Source organism: Meleagris gallopavo, chromosome 2 (genome assembly GCF_000146605.3).
Source record: "Meleagris gallopavo isolate NT-WF06-2002-E0010 breed Aviagen turkey brand Nicholas breeding stock chromosome 2, Turkey_5.1, whole genome shotgun sequence".
NCBI lineage: Eukaryota > Metazoa > Chordata > Aves > Galliformes > Phasianidae > Meleagris > Meleagris gallopavo.
Genome location: NC_015012.2, coordinates 33,120,870 through 33,134,008, shown reverse-complemented (window position 1 = coordinate 33,134,008; position 13,139 = coordinate 33,120,870). Strand labels below are relative to the sequence as shown.

The 13,139-nt window shown below is 45.6% G+C and overlaps 1 long non-coding RNA gene across 1 annotated transcript; it reads right to left on the bottom strand.

The window, feature by feature from the left end:
* Positions 1 to 890: 890 nt before the first annotated feature.
* Positions 891 to 7,196, bottom strand: LOC104909646. Its single transcript, XR_004158860.1, has 3 exons — positions 6,828 to 7,196; positions 4,239 to 5,460; positions 891 to 2,206 (listed from the first exon to the last, which is right to left on the bottom strand). It is a non-coding gene; the product is annotated as an uncharacterized LOC104909646 (long non-coding RNA).
* Between the last annotated feature and the right edge of the window lie 5,943 nt (positions 7,197 to 13,139).

Sequence of the window (13,139 nt, the reverse complement as noted above, 5' to 3'; positions counted from 1 at the left end):
GGAGCGAGACGCTTATGAGTTGTCTGATGTGAACAATTATTTTTCCTTTTATTACTGTGATTTCAGTCAGCCCTTTATTGAGGAGGATTTCTTCCCATCCTTCCCCCGGTGGGTGGTGGCAGTGTGGATGAAGGGCGTGTGGGTAGGAGGAGAGGCAGCACCGGGAGCAGCCCCTCTGCACGAGCACGGGCAGGAGCTGGCAGCGATGGGACAAAGCAGGGCTGCCTGCATCTGCACAAAGCAGGCTGAAAGCAGCACAGGAAACAAAGCCAGGAGATGTAGGAGATGTAGGAGATGTTTGCAGAGCCGTGGCGATAAAAAGAAATCAGTGAGATTCGAATCCTGTTTTTTCTACTCTTAATTTTGTGATATTTATGGGGCGCTTTGTAGCCTTTCTAGTATTTTTTTTTTTTTCTGGGATTCTCATTTGGTTATGAAGTGATGCCTCAGAGTTTGCATGACTATGAATTTCAGATCTACATAATGAGTCTCATAAAAAAAAAAAAAATCCTGAAAATGTGTTCTTCGCACCCCTTTCTTGTGTTAACTTTCAATGCACATGCTTATGTTTTACTGGCATAAAGGCTTGTGGAAATTGAATTTCAAAGTAAAGTGCCCAAGTATGTAAAACAACCCAGTTTCTTCTTAGCAAATAAAAGCATGTGTGCCACAGTTATCTTCGAACTTATCCAGTTAGGGAACAGCTAAGAAATAAGTATATAAATGTGAGCAGGCCATTAAATTCAATGGTAAATAGAAACATTGAATGGTTTGGGTTGGAGGGGACCTCAAAGCCCACCCAGCCCCAACCCCTGTTGTGGGCAGGGCTGTCACCACCAGCTCAGCTGCCCAGGGCCACATCCAGCCTGGCCTTGAGTGCCTCTAGGAATGGGGCACCCACAGTTTCTATGGGCAGCTGTGCCAGCGCCTCACTGCCCTCAAAAAAAATAAGTGGATAATAAATAATGAGAAAGAACTGTCACCTGTCAGTGGATATTCTGAGAAAAACTGCTGCCAAAATCCCAGCACATGGTTGCATTTGCTAAATAAGGTTGTTGAGTCCCAATAAATCATAACGCTCAGAATTATGGTGTTTCCAATGGACACCAGTAAGCCGGCACTCCCATCACACTTGAAAGCAATCTACTTGTCATAAAGAAACCGTGCCCTGTAGTGATTCTGCCTGTCAAGAAGTACAGATAAGGGATGGCTTTCCCCTCCACAGGCCATTCCTGTAGAATGCATTTGTCCCATCTCTCCAGCTGGGAGTCATTGTCTCCGGTCCCTTCTCAAGCCACTGCTTGTCAAATGGGTCCTGTCTCTCTGAAATCTCTCTACGTCCTACATCACCTATATCTCACTGCTAGATTGAGGTAGGCAGCCTCTGGGACAGATGTGGTTTTCAAGGAGAGCAAATCACGCACAGCACAATGTCCCCAGGCAGGAGATGGCTGAAGCAGTGCGTGAGGCCAAAGTCCAGTTACGAGGACATTAATTCTCTTTGTTGTCAATGTTTTCATGCTCTAATCCGGTGCAGTCAGTCATTTATTTCTTCTCCGGGATGATGCAACCATCTGTGGTTCCTGCTGGTCTTTTGAGCTCATGGTCTGATATTTCGGTCACTTCTTTCTGCTCATTTTCTTGTCAGCCCCGCACCCATGAATACCTCCAAGTGGGATCTCTTCTTCCTCTCTCCCTCCCTAAGCACGCATATGGACGTGAGCGCAGCCCAGCTGGGTGCTTTGCTGCAGTGCTTCCCTTTCTACAGCTTACTAAAAGGGAGCAGAAATAGACTGTCAGAAGGGAAGAGGAAAGCATCAGGGCACCGTGAAGGCAATGGGCAAATGCTTCGGAAGAGGTGAGAGTTGGGAAGGAGAAAGCCAGGGGACTCTGTAGCACTGCAGCAGAGATGCTAGCAGGGAAATGGGAAACCCAGGGAACTGTGTAGCTGCGGATCAGGTTTGCACCAGGGAGCTGCAGAGCTGGGGCACTGACACCATGCAAGGGAGGTGTGGGATGCACAGCAGGGCCAGCAGGAGAGAGCTGGTGGGGTGCTGTGCAGGGTGCTGTGTTAGGGAAAGAGCACCAAGTGCACTGCAAAGCAAGGACCACTGGGAGATGGGAAAGCATGGGCTGAGCTATGACAGCAGGAGGCAAACTGGTCACCGTCTGTCTTCTCTCTGTTTAATTGGCCTTCGCGGGAAAACTGTAGAAAAAAAAAGACAAAAAAAAATGTGACTTCGTCATCCTGAAGTGCTGGAATCAGCATCTCTTTGGGGAAAAAATCTCCTAGCCTGGAGCGGTGCTTTCTGCCATTCTTAACACTAGGCTGGTGCTGCTTCTGCCCTGGATCCTCCTGGGTATCGCCTGCTCCCCATATAAAGCATGCCGAGGTAGGGCTATAAATCCCAAGGGCTCTGCTTTACTGTTCTCAGCTCTCCAGTGTAAGCTGCTCTGGGGAATACACCTATGCTTTGTTTGCTTTCTTCCCAGATGCATTTTACAGCATGAGTAGTACATCTGAGCCTCCTGTGTATTCTCTGCTGTTTGATTAGCTCTCCTTATCCTGGTGCTGGGGATGGAAGGAGTGATGAAGAGGAACTTCCCTTCTATCCCTCACCTGAGGTGCTCATCCTGCCTGAGTCTCACCGCCCTCCCTCCCCATGCTTTGCAATGCAGCCGTCCCTGTGCCACGCTGGGATTTCTGGTGGCTGGTTGATATTGTAATGGATTTTGCTTTCCCTGCCTTTACCCAGCTGTACTTTGACAAACTTCCATTTCCTGCAGGATTATCCGAAACCCATCCCAATTCCTTCCTCTGTGATCTCCATGTGGGGCCACTTTTCTTCCCTCAGCTCAAGTGCTGACACACACACACAACATCACACTTCTTGTGCATTGGAACCACAGGCTTTTAACTCAACATTTCCTACCAATCTTTATGCTTTTTAGACTATACATCTAGTTTGACAGAGATCCTGCTGTTTTTTTGCTCTTGTGCTTTAGAATAGAATGGGGCTAGTGCAGGGGTACAGATGAGTGTCTCAGCATCACCAGGAGCATCTTTTTCCTCTTTCGCCCTTTCTTTGATCTTTTTTTTTCCTTCTCTCTGCCTTCTTTTCCTCCTGCATTCATGCTTTCTTCTTCTTTCCCACCCTCCCTTTCATGTATAAAAAGTGAGCTGAAAAAATGTCAAGCTGGTGCTGGTCAAAGGAGCTTGTTCTTTCTTTCTTACACTTCCTTTCATTGCCCGAGCCCCCATCTCCAAGCACGCATCTCTCGGAGTGCACTGGAAAGGGATGCTTTTCAACAAAGGCAGATACAAAGGTTTGGGTCATGATTCTCCCCTGCTGGTGCTCGCTGCTACCGCCAGCAAAGGGTGCATCAATTGCTGGTCTTTTCAGTGCTGGGCAGATGATATGAAGTGTGTGATCTGTGCCCTGTGATAGCAGAGGGGTAAAGGAGCTGCTCCTGAAGGCACTTCCAACCAAAGTATTTGAGCAGTACTCCACAAGGCTGCGCTATTCAAATTCCCGTGGGATGTCTAAACCCAACTCACAGCATGGGGTGGATTTGATAGGGGCCAATGTAAAATCTAGAAAGTACAACCTCGGATGGGGCCATGCCATTAAGGCCTTGGTGGAGGCCATGCCATTAAGGTCTTGGCCACAGATAGCACGCCGTATCTTCCATACTCTGACATGATGAGAAGGACATCCTGAAGTCTCTTGCATGGGAGCGCTCAGGTGGGCTGTGGTCTCACATGCTCTAAGACCACTCCTTGGTGAGAAAGCACCCCAGCTGGTACCGTTTCACTTTGTTTGACCATACTCTTTTGGGAGAATCTTTGCAATGGGAGCTGTGCTGTTCGCAATGTATTAACTTAGAATTACACACAAGATGTTCCTCAGTCCCTTTTTGTCCCCAAACAGAGGCACTGTCACTGCAGGAAGGTGAGCATCTGTGGTTTGCACATAAAAAGTTTCAGAAAAACCTGGAGGTCTGAAGTCAGAATGTCATGCTAAGAGCTGTGTGGAGCAAGCAAAGCCTAGGGCAGGTGGCCCCTCTGACTTAATCCTAAAGCCACTGTCCTCCTGTGACTCAAATCCAGACAGAGTGCAAAAGGAACCTGCAAGGCTCAGCTCCTCTAAGTGGGTATGAGAACAAAACCTGTATGGGTAACTTGCACAGAAGCAGTTTTCTTGTTGGGTGCTATACACAGGTCACGACCTACCTACCTTCACGTTACTCTTGCCTCTTCGTCTTCAAATGCTGTTGACCACTGCTGGAGTACTCTTGACTTAAGGATCCAGTGAGTTTTGTTCTTGCACGAATCTCTGTGAACATCTATACACACTTATCCTTTCTTCTCCTATCCAATGATGCACTCTGGCTACATTTTTAACAAGGCACGCGTTACAGTCAAAATATCCTAATCAATTCCGAATATGGATCTAAATCCAGACGTCTTCCATCTGTAACTTGATAGACTGTTCCATTTTAGAAAATCCATGACAAAAGCCTCTGTTTCTATTGACCATGACTATTTTTAACTCAATTCTCTAGCAAGCCAGAGCTAGAAGTACTGTTACTGTACAACCACATAACATGAGATGCTGCATAGAAGAAATTAACAGGAAAACTCTAGTTGGAGGAAGTTACAGAGGTACCAACCACATTTATCCACTTGTTGCTCATTTGAGATGTCCTCATTACTGTAAGCAAGCTGGGGCTGGCCTACAGGAAGGCAGGGGTGAGGAGCAGCTCTCCCAGCTCCAAGCAGCCAAGTGGAGATGCACAGAGTTGGAAAGGAACGCTTCCTTCTCTCATTTCTAAGAGCAATGGCAGACAGAAAACACTGCCACTGAACTGTGTATTCCTATGTATAATTACTTGCTTATTAGCTGAATAGCTCACCATGCCAAGAAAGTTAGTGGGAACACATTTCTCATCTCTCTGTCTTTCAGACCAGAGAAGAAGTGACAGATCGTGTGACCTGCTGGAATCCTCCACCTCTTCCATCCTTTACAGCCTGGCAGAGGCTGAAGTTTGATTTCTTGGATACATTTAGTCCCTAGAAGAAAAAGAGCTAATCTTGCTAGCTTGGTGCTAGGGCCAGAGATGCTGACGGCTATGGCTGTGGCTGCTACCACTTTCAGAGTGATGTGCAGGACATGTGTAACCTTTCACTGTGCCATGAGGATGAGGAGGAGGAATAGAACAGTGCCAGTCTGAGGTAAAGCCAGAAACTGTATAGGAGTCACTATTTTTCCAAGCTTGGAAATGCAATTCCAGCTGTTGCAGCCTCCCACTAGGGGCTTATTAGTCACTGGCATATTTTCATACACTTCTCTCACGTTTTCAGCATTGTGCTCTCACACAAAGAAGTTTCTCCATGCAGCTCTCAAGGTGGCTGCACTCCTGTGCAGGATGGAGCCATTCTCATTGCCAGACCGACACCTGCATCCAAAAAAAAAGAAAAAAAAAACAACCAGAAAAAGCAGGTAAGGTTTTTGACTAACAGCAACAGGCTTCCCTATTAACAAAGTGAAGCAGGAAAATAACATAATTTTTACATGGATCAAATCATTCACGACTTACAGAGACAGAAGGAAACACTACTGTGGTCTGATCTGCTCTAATCAGAGAGCATTGTGAGAAGCAACCTCCAGTCCTGATTTCTAAGAAGCCAGTAATAAACCATTCATTTGTATTTCACACAGAGTAGTGCCATATTTCATCAGGATGCACAGCCTGTATTCTGAAGGAACAATATGCATTGGAGATTGGATTTACAGCTGTTCTGTAGCTCTTGCATTTACAGGTAAACCACACTATCTGACTTGCCAGGAAGGTCTATGGCATGTCACAGCATTGGGACTGAGATGCCTTCTCTGCTCCCAGCTGCAGGAGGGATGGGGGGAACAGCAAGAACCAGGAGAGAGGGAGATGCTGGGGGGGCACTGGGCAGGTTTGGCTCAGGAATGAACAAGGGCAGGTAGAAAAAGAAGGTATAGGAAGTGGGCTTGGAGCGGATGGAAGAGGGATGGTGGGGTAGCACAAAGCGTAGGTCACGAATCAGGGGCTGTGGGAAGGATTCTGGAGGTGGAAAGGATAGAAAAATTAAACTTGGAGAAAGCCAGGATGTGTGCTTGCATTGCTGGCGCATTACTAGGGCAGAAAATGACAACCCCAGGGCTGAAATGGGATCCTGAGCCACAGGCAGGGTTAAGGAGCCCAACTAGCACTGCTGGCAGTGCCTAGGGCCCTGGTGGCTCTGACCCTTCTTTCTGCCCACTCTGTCCCTATTTTAATATGCCACCTCTGGCACCCTGTTCAGCTTCCCCGACACATCCTGTCCCTCCTGTCCATCGGCTGGAGGCTCTGATGGGAAAGCAAGAGAGGAAGAGCAGCCCACAACCCCAGGCATGGTTGTCCACGTGGACACCACAGAGTTTGACCACCTGAGAGGACAGAGAAGTGGCTTACCCTGCTCCAAGCCCTGTGTGAGCTGTCTCATACTAAATCCGCTTCCTCAATTACTATACTACGTCTGGGAGAAAGACCTGTGAGCCTCTGAGAACAACAGACATTTTGATGGGAGAGGTCTGAGAAATAATATTTTACTGAAAACAAGAGATGCTTGTCTCTTTGGAAAATGAGCATTGGCCGATCAAGAAATTACCAATAGAAATGTCTCATATTAGCACTTTTTTTTCCCTTTGCTTGTCTTAGTGGAGAATCACATTTCATTTTCAAACCACAGTTCTACATTTATCATCCCTGATTTGGTAAATTACCTCTTGCAGGAGCGGCGTGTAACCTACCTTTATTTAAGTCTTTGCAGGATAATGTATTTATGTTGAACTCAAAGAGGGTCACAAAAACAGCAGCCGTGCTGCAAACATATTGAAATGGAGGCAATGTAAATGATTTCAGATTCAAAATATTCCTCCTCAAGTAACTTCACACTTTCAGAAAATATTATGTTGTCAGTGAGACTTAAATTTAAAATCTTGAAAGCGAGAGGAGTTTTATTGTCTTTTTCCCTCTTTATTTTTTTTCTTAACAGGGATCAAAATCAGCCTACAAAATCTTTGTAACCAAAACAGAAGGAGGTGAATCATCTAACTATAGAACCATTAAGGTTGGAAAGATCTCTAAGATCATCTAGTCCAACCAGCCCATCACCAATATTGCCCACTGACCACGTTTCTCAGTGCCACATCCACAGTTCATGAACACCTCCAGGGATGGAGATTGCATCAGCTTTCTGGGCAGCACATTCCAACACCTGAACATTCTTTAGGAGAAGTCATTTTTCCTAATATCCAACTGGTGCAACTTAAAACCGTTACCTCTCATCCTATCAGGAAGAAACCTCTATCACCAGTGTTGGCTCAAGGTTTATCAGCAAGGTAGGCAGAATTTAATTTCACAGCCCAAAGAACTTTCTTCATTCTCCGGCAGGCAAAATTCAGCCATGTGGCAGCAGGGTAGGTGCCTCCTGGGATGCACTTTTCCTTTTCTACCAGGTCTGTGATTTTCTGCACAGCCTGGGGGAAAGGCTGAGCACACAGGGTGGTGGGAGTGAGAGCAGCTCACCCATCCCAAACTGAGACAGAGAGTCCCCTGTGCCATGAGCTTCCACACCTGGGCTTCAGGGGAGCCTGAGATTCATATAGATGCCCCTCATTTGTGCTTTGTGGTGATGTGAGCAAGCTGATGATTTCCACTGGAATCAATAAGAAAGGTAGAGAGCATCAACAAAATCATTACGAAATTTCTCTCAATTATAATCTGCTTTCTTCAAATATAGCTGTTGCTGGAGCCTCCAGCCAGAATTAATGATATGGAAAATATGAAGGGCGATAAACAACGTGTTTGTGAGCTAGGGGGATCTGAACAGTAAACAAATGTCAAATGTCCAAGAGGTTAAATCTTTAATAAACTGCCGCCCGAAAATCATTTGGTGTGCTTTTCTTCACGAGTTTGCAGCTATACTCACTTTCTGGTCTTTCTCAAGTCAAATACACTTCACAAGACAAAGTTGTAAAGGAACTTTAATGAGTCTTTAACAGAGAAATAGATTGTAACCTTATTCTTACCTCTTAAAAGCAATAACATGAATGAAAGATTGTACATTCCTTGTAGCTGGCATTCCTCATAGCTGCACAGTCTATCCTGTATTCAACACAAAGCATATTGGTATTCAATAATTTCTGTTTTGTTTTTTAGAGTGAATCAAGCAGGTACATTTTGCAATTGTTAGTACTGAGGGTAATAATATACACACATATGCATCCACCCACATGAGAGCAGAGAGGTTAGTAGCAATCTAAAAATATTTTGCATGGCACAGAGAACACAGAAACATTGTCAGCAGAGTTGTTGGAAGATGGTAACATTTAATGGGATGTTTGTAGTATTGGGCGTGTGAGTGCAGGATTTAATCTCTGCTCATCTGTCCAGCCCAGGCAAACATTGCATTTACCTCTTTTAAAGCTCTTTATTGAGTGCTTTGGAATGAAACAGGCCTCAGCTTCTGTATGGCTTAAATGAAGTAGCCAACAACAGAGGTGGAAAAAGGCACACTTACAAAGCCATGAATGAAACAATGAGTTTTCTTATGCCTGATTTTGTGTCACAGGTGCATTTCTGATACTTATGAACTTGCCAAGAGTGACTGAAAATGCAGAATTCTAATCCCTCCAAGACTCAGAAACAATCAATCACTGATGAAGGGGAAATGCTGAATTCCCAGCATCTTGCCTTCTCCAAGAAAGCCTGTCGGCTTTCTAATCTGATCCAAGAATCAGCTTTTTTTTTTTTGTTTCTTGTCCTGGTTCACGTACAAACACATATCCAGAGGGAGAGGAAGATGGAGAAAGAGAGAGAGAGAGAGACCACGTCCGCACATCTCAGTGACTGCTGCTGAAAATAGCTGATCCACAGCGCTGGGGCTGGAGCAAGGTGGGACTGCTCTGCAATTCTCTCATTGAATGGCAGCTGAGATCAGTCCAGAGCCATCAGAAACAAAATACTCCATGGAAGATGAAAACCAGGGCATGGTTTTTTTTTTACTTTCTGAGGCGGGGTTGGGGGTAGGGGGGTGAGGGAGGGAGATAGCTATAAACTGTAGCTGGGAGAAGCAGATGGCAGCGTATTAAGAGGACAGGGCACTGCTGCTGTTGCAGCCACTGCCGCAACTGCCACAGCTCAGCTCTTTCCCATCTGACATAAGGGCCTCTGGGCAGCCAGGGCTGAGTCAGACTCACGTGTGTTGCACAGATGTCTCTGGAGAACCCCCTCTTCCCCATTCATTTATGTCACACTGCTTCAGGGTTTGAAGCAAGTTGCTCAGCTCCTACATGCTACCGTGTTTCTCTCACTGCATCTTTCCCAAGCAGCTGAGCCATGGCCAGCCCCCATGAGCATCCCATAGATCACACAGGACAGATCTCTGCAGTCTCCAAACAACGGTGTCACTAGCATCTTCCAAGTGTCTCGCTTGGAGTCCCGAACCAATGCCCAGATGAGAGGAAGCAGTCAGTGAGGACACGTAAAACTCCAGCTTACATGCTGCCAAATAGTCAATGCTGGTTCTGGGAGACATCACAGCCACTGACCAATGCTGGCCCCCATCCAAGCAGACGGAGGAAGGAGATAGCATTTTAAATTGGAGTTTGGTGTGAACACATAACCAGTGTGTCCCACTGCAGGAGAAACTGCCAGCTGCTTGCAAAAGGAGAACGAAGACAGCAATGGCACCCTGGGTTGCTCTCTTTTACACAAGATGTAGCTGTTGGTTTGAAGCAGGCGAGCGGTTTCCTATCCTGATAAGACTATTTTAAGCTCCATACAGAGCAGTTGCGGAACAAGCTCTGCTGTTGAAGAAGAGAAGCAGCAAATCCATTTCACCTTCATAGCTAACAGTTTCCCAGAGATTTCTGGGGGGAGAAACAAGTGGAATTTTGTCTGCTTCAAGCCCACCCTGGGCCCCCAGCAGCAGGCTGCTGCCCCAGCACCTATAGAAGAAGGGGCTCCCCCTGGTGAGCTGCTTTGCCCCACCAACCAGCCTGCGGGCTGAGGACTGGGCTGGAAGAGAGGAGATGATCTAGAGGAGGATTTATCACTCATCGTGCTCTGATACCTTCTGGGAAAAAAATAGGGATACTTAGCTGCTGTCATGCAAACGTTTTATGCAAATCTTATCTTTGTCTTCTGCATACTGGTGTATAATTTGCATCTGATTATCAACTTTGGGTCTATTGTTTTATTCTAAACAGAATTGCTGCTGCTGAAAGGTTTTGGATTGACAACCCTGATGAATAAAGTCATCTTTCTAACTAGGGAACCCAAGAAAAACAGCTTTCCATATCATAATTCCTAAACTAGGGCTAACAGTGAGGGTGCCAGCCCTTGGCCTCTTCTAAACGTGCCAGCTAATGAAAAGGACAGTTTTGAATATGGAATCCATGAAAACTTTATACAAAGACAACCAAAAATCCTTTAAAAAGTATCAGCCAGTCTCTTGGGTTGGCTTCACATTCATTTTACGCACACAGAACGTCCCAGTACCTAGTGGGCTCTCAAGTCACACCCGAGGATCAAAGAAAGTGTACACTGCACACCCAAAATGAAAGCCTTTGCCCTGTTTAACTACAGAAGTGGAGTTCTTTGCTCTCCTTGGCATATAAACAGACACTGCCAGTTGGGTATATCCCTGCCTCCAGCAGCAACACATGGGTCCTTTCTGATTGTCATAGAGAGCCTTGTGTTGCGTCAAGGCAAGGCAAAAAGACCTCCTACACTGGAATCAATGGCTTGACTTAATTTCACCTGGCAATGAACTGGGCTCATCTACACCAACATTAGCAGAAATTTCTTGGGATGGCCTGTATAGAAATCAGTGATGACCAAAGATCATAGTCTTTTAGTTTTGTAACCCGTGGATCTCATCAGTTGCCTCCTCTAGGTCTGGAAAGGTGCTTTTCCTCCACCTTGAGTAGTGACATGGCCCTTCCAAGTGCTGAGGAAACACAAGGAACTATTTACAGAAACTACGGGATGGGATACGGCGTGAACTACCATTAGATTACCCCGACATATGAGGCTGCTTCAGCGAAGCCAAAGGATCAGTATTAATTAATATTAATTCTGATCCTTAGGCTTCAGCAGTCACAGCACTGAGTGATATGAGTATGTCCACTTGACTTTGGGACGGATGGCTGCTGCAGCTTTATTTGTCCTGTCGATAAATATTCAGCCCCAATAACAGCTGCTTCTTAAAGAATGCCAGATTAAGACAAATAATGCAGACTTAGTGCTCTTTACACGGATTGCATGGGCTGACCCAGCTGTAATATGCACACCCACAAATCTTCTCAGATCATTACCTCATTGAACATGGCTGTTCCTCCGTAAAGACAGGAGTTGGGTGATACCTCGACAGAATCTGAACATGACACACTAAGTCAGAGCTGGAAATTGCTGATGGAAAGCTCTGGGCCTGGCCTGGGAGGGAGGTGTGCCTATCAGAAATGCACACTCTGAAGAAGGACCCAAGGCAGCTCTGCTGGACAGGACCCTTGGCTTTGCAGAGATGGGGCATATATTTTAAGGCAGCCCTCATTATTTCCGCACTTACTCTTTGCCCACACCCCATCAGTATTTCACTTCTCTCCTTCACTGTGTTCTCAGCTCTGCACTGAGAAGTCAGGAGTATGAATTGTGTAAATAAAGTTTGTTGTTTTCCTTTGAAGTATGCAGGAAAGCTTTGAAAACCCAAGTTCAGCTGTTCCCAATAATCTCAACTTTCTGCTCTATTTCTCTGGTTAACCTTGCTGACTCAAAACAACAAAAAGCATAGCCTGAAGGAAATAGTGCTCACTGCTTTCTTAACTTTCCAATGGCATTTTACAGGAGATATTTCATTTTTGTCAAGATCTTTGATGTCTGTTCCTCTCTTTTTGTGTGGATTCCCATTGAGACTGAATGGATCTTACCAGCTTGCTTCCCCAGGCACGGGGTAGGAAACATGATTGCCTTCCATGGGTCACAACAAGAGGGAAGAGGCAGTGAGGGGGTTGCTTAGATGCCAGCAGTAAACAAGTCAACATAGAGATGTGGTTGATTTTCTTCCCAGATCATGGTGGGAGCGAGATCTCTGACGTGTGCATCCCAACCAGAGAGCCGAGATGAGTTCAATTAGGCCACCACTCTGCTGGTCTAGTAAGGCTGAATAAGTCTCTCCTTCATTTTGCTTTGCAGTCTGCTCAGGAGTTCACTGAAGCAAATTTTCTTCCCCCCAACACTTGCTTTCCCTGACCATGCATTTACAAATTTATTGCCTGTAGAAGGAAGCAAGAGGAACTTCACATCAAGACAGGCTCCTAACAAGCTTTGTTAAAGTATCTGACTGGTTGAAAAGGGTAAAATCTGCCAAGAGGCTCACTTGAGGGTAAACAGACACATTTCCTTAGGCCCTTACCTAAGGCCTTACAGTACTACCATACTATTAGGCCACAGTGTGCCTTCTCTCTTTTTTGGCGCAAAGGACTATAGTTTACTTGTCAATCTTGAACGCTGTTCTCAGGAAAGTTATCCATAAGCTGGCCAGTGACTTGAGAGACCACTATCCCAAGCTTGCAAGAAGCAGATATTGCTTCTGCTGAGGTAAAACTCCTAAACATGAAGAGTGTGAAGGAGAAGGGCATTTATCATGCTATGATGCATTTACCACAGCACCGCATTGTATGGAGGGCTGAAAGCAGAAAAGACCCACAGCTGAGAGATGTCCCTGCCAAGATATTGTTGAAATCCTGTACCATGGGTAAGGAAATAGCATTCATCCTGATAAAGTGATCAGAATACACTGACTATGCACCCATGAGGATTTAATATCATCACCCCCGTCTATCTCTCATCTTTAAGGAAATCATGTCAGCAGAAGATGTGCTAAAAAACATGTTCTGCCTTCATAAGGCTCAGTCTCTACAATGTAGACACCCCAAATAAAGAGAAGGAAAAAGAACACTATAAACAGTCCCCTTGAATATAATTGAAGAACTAGACTAATTTGGCTTGTCTTTATAACAGGCCAGAGCTGGGCACTAGACTTACCCACAACAGATAAA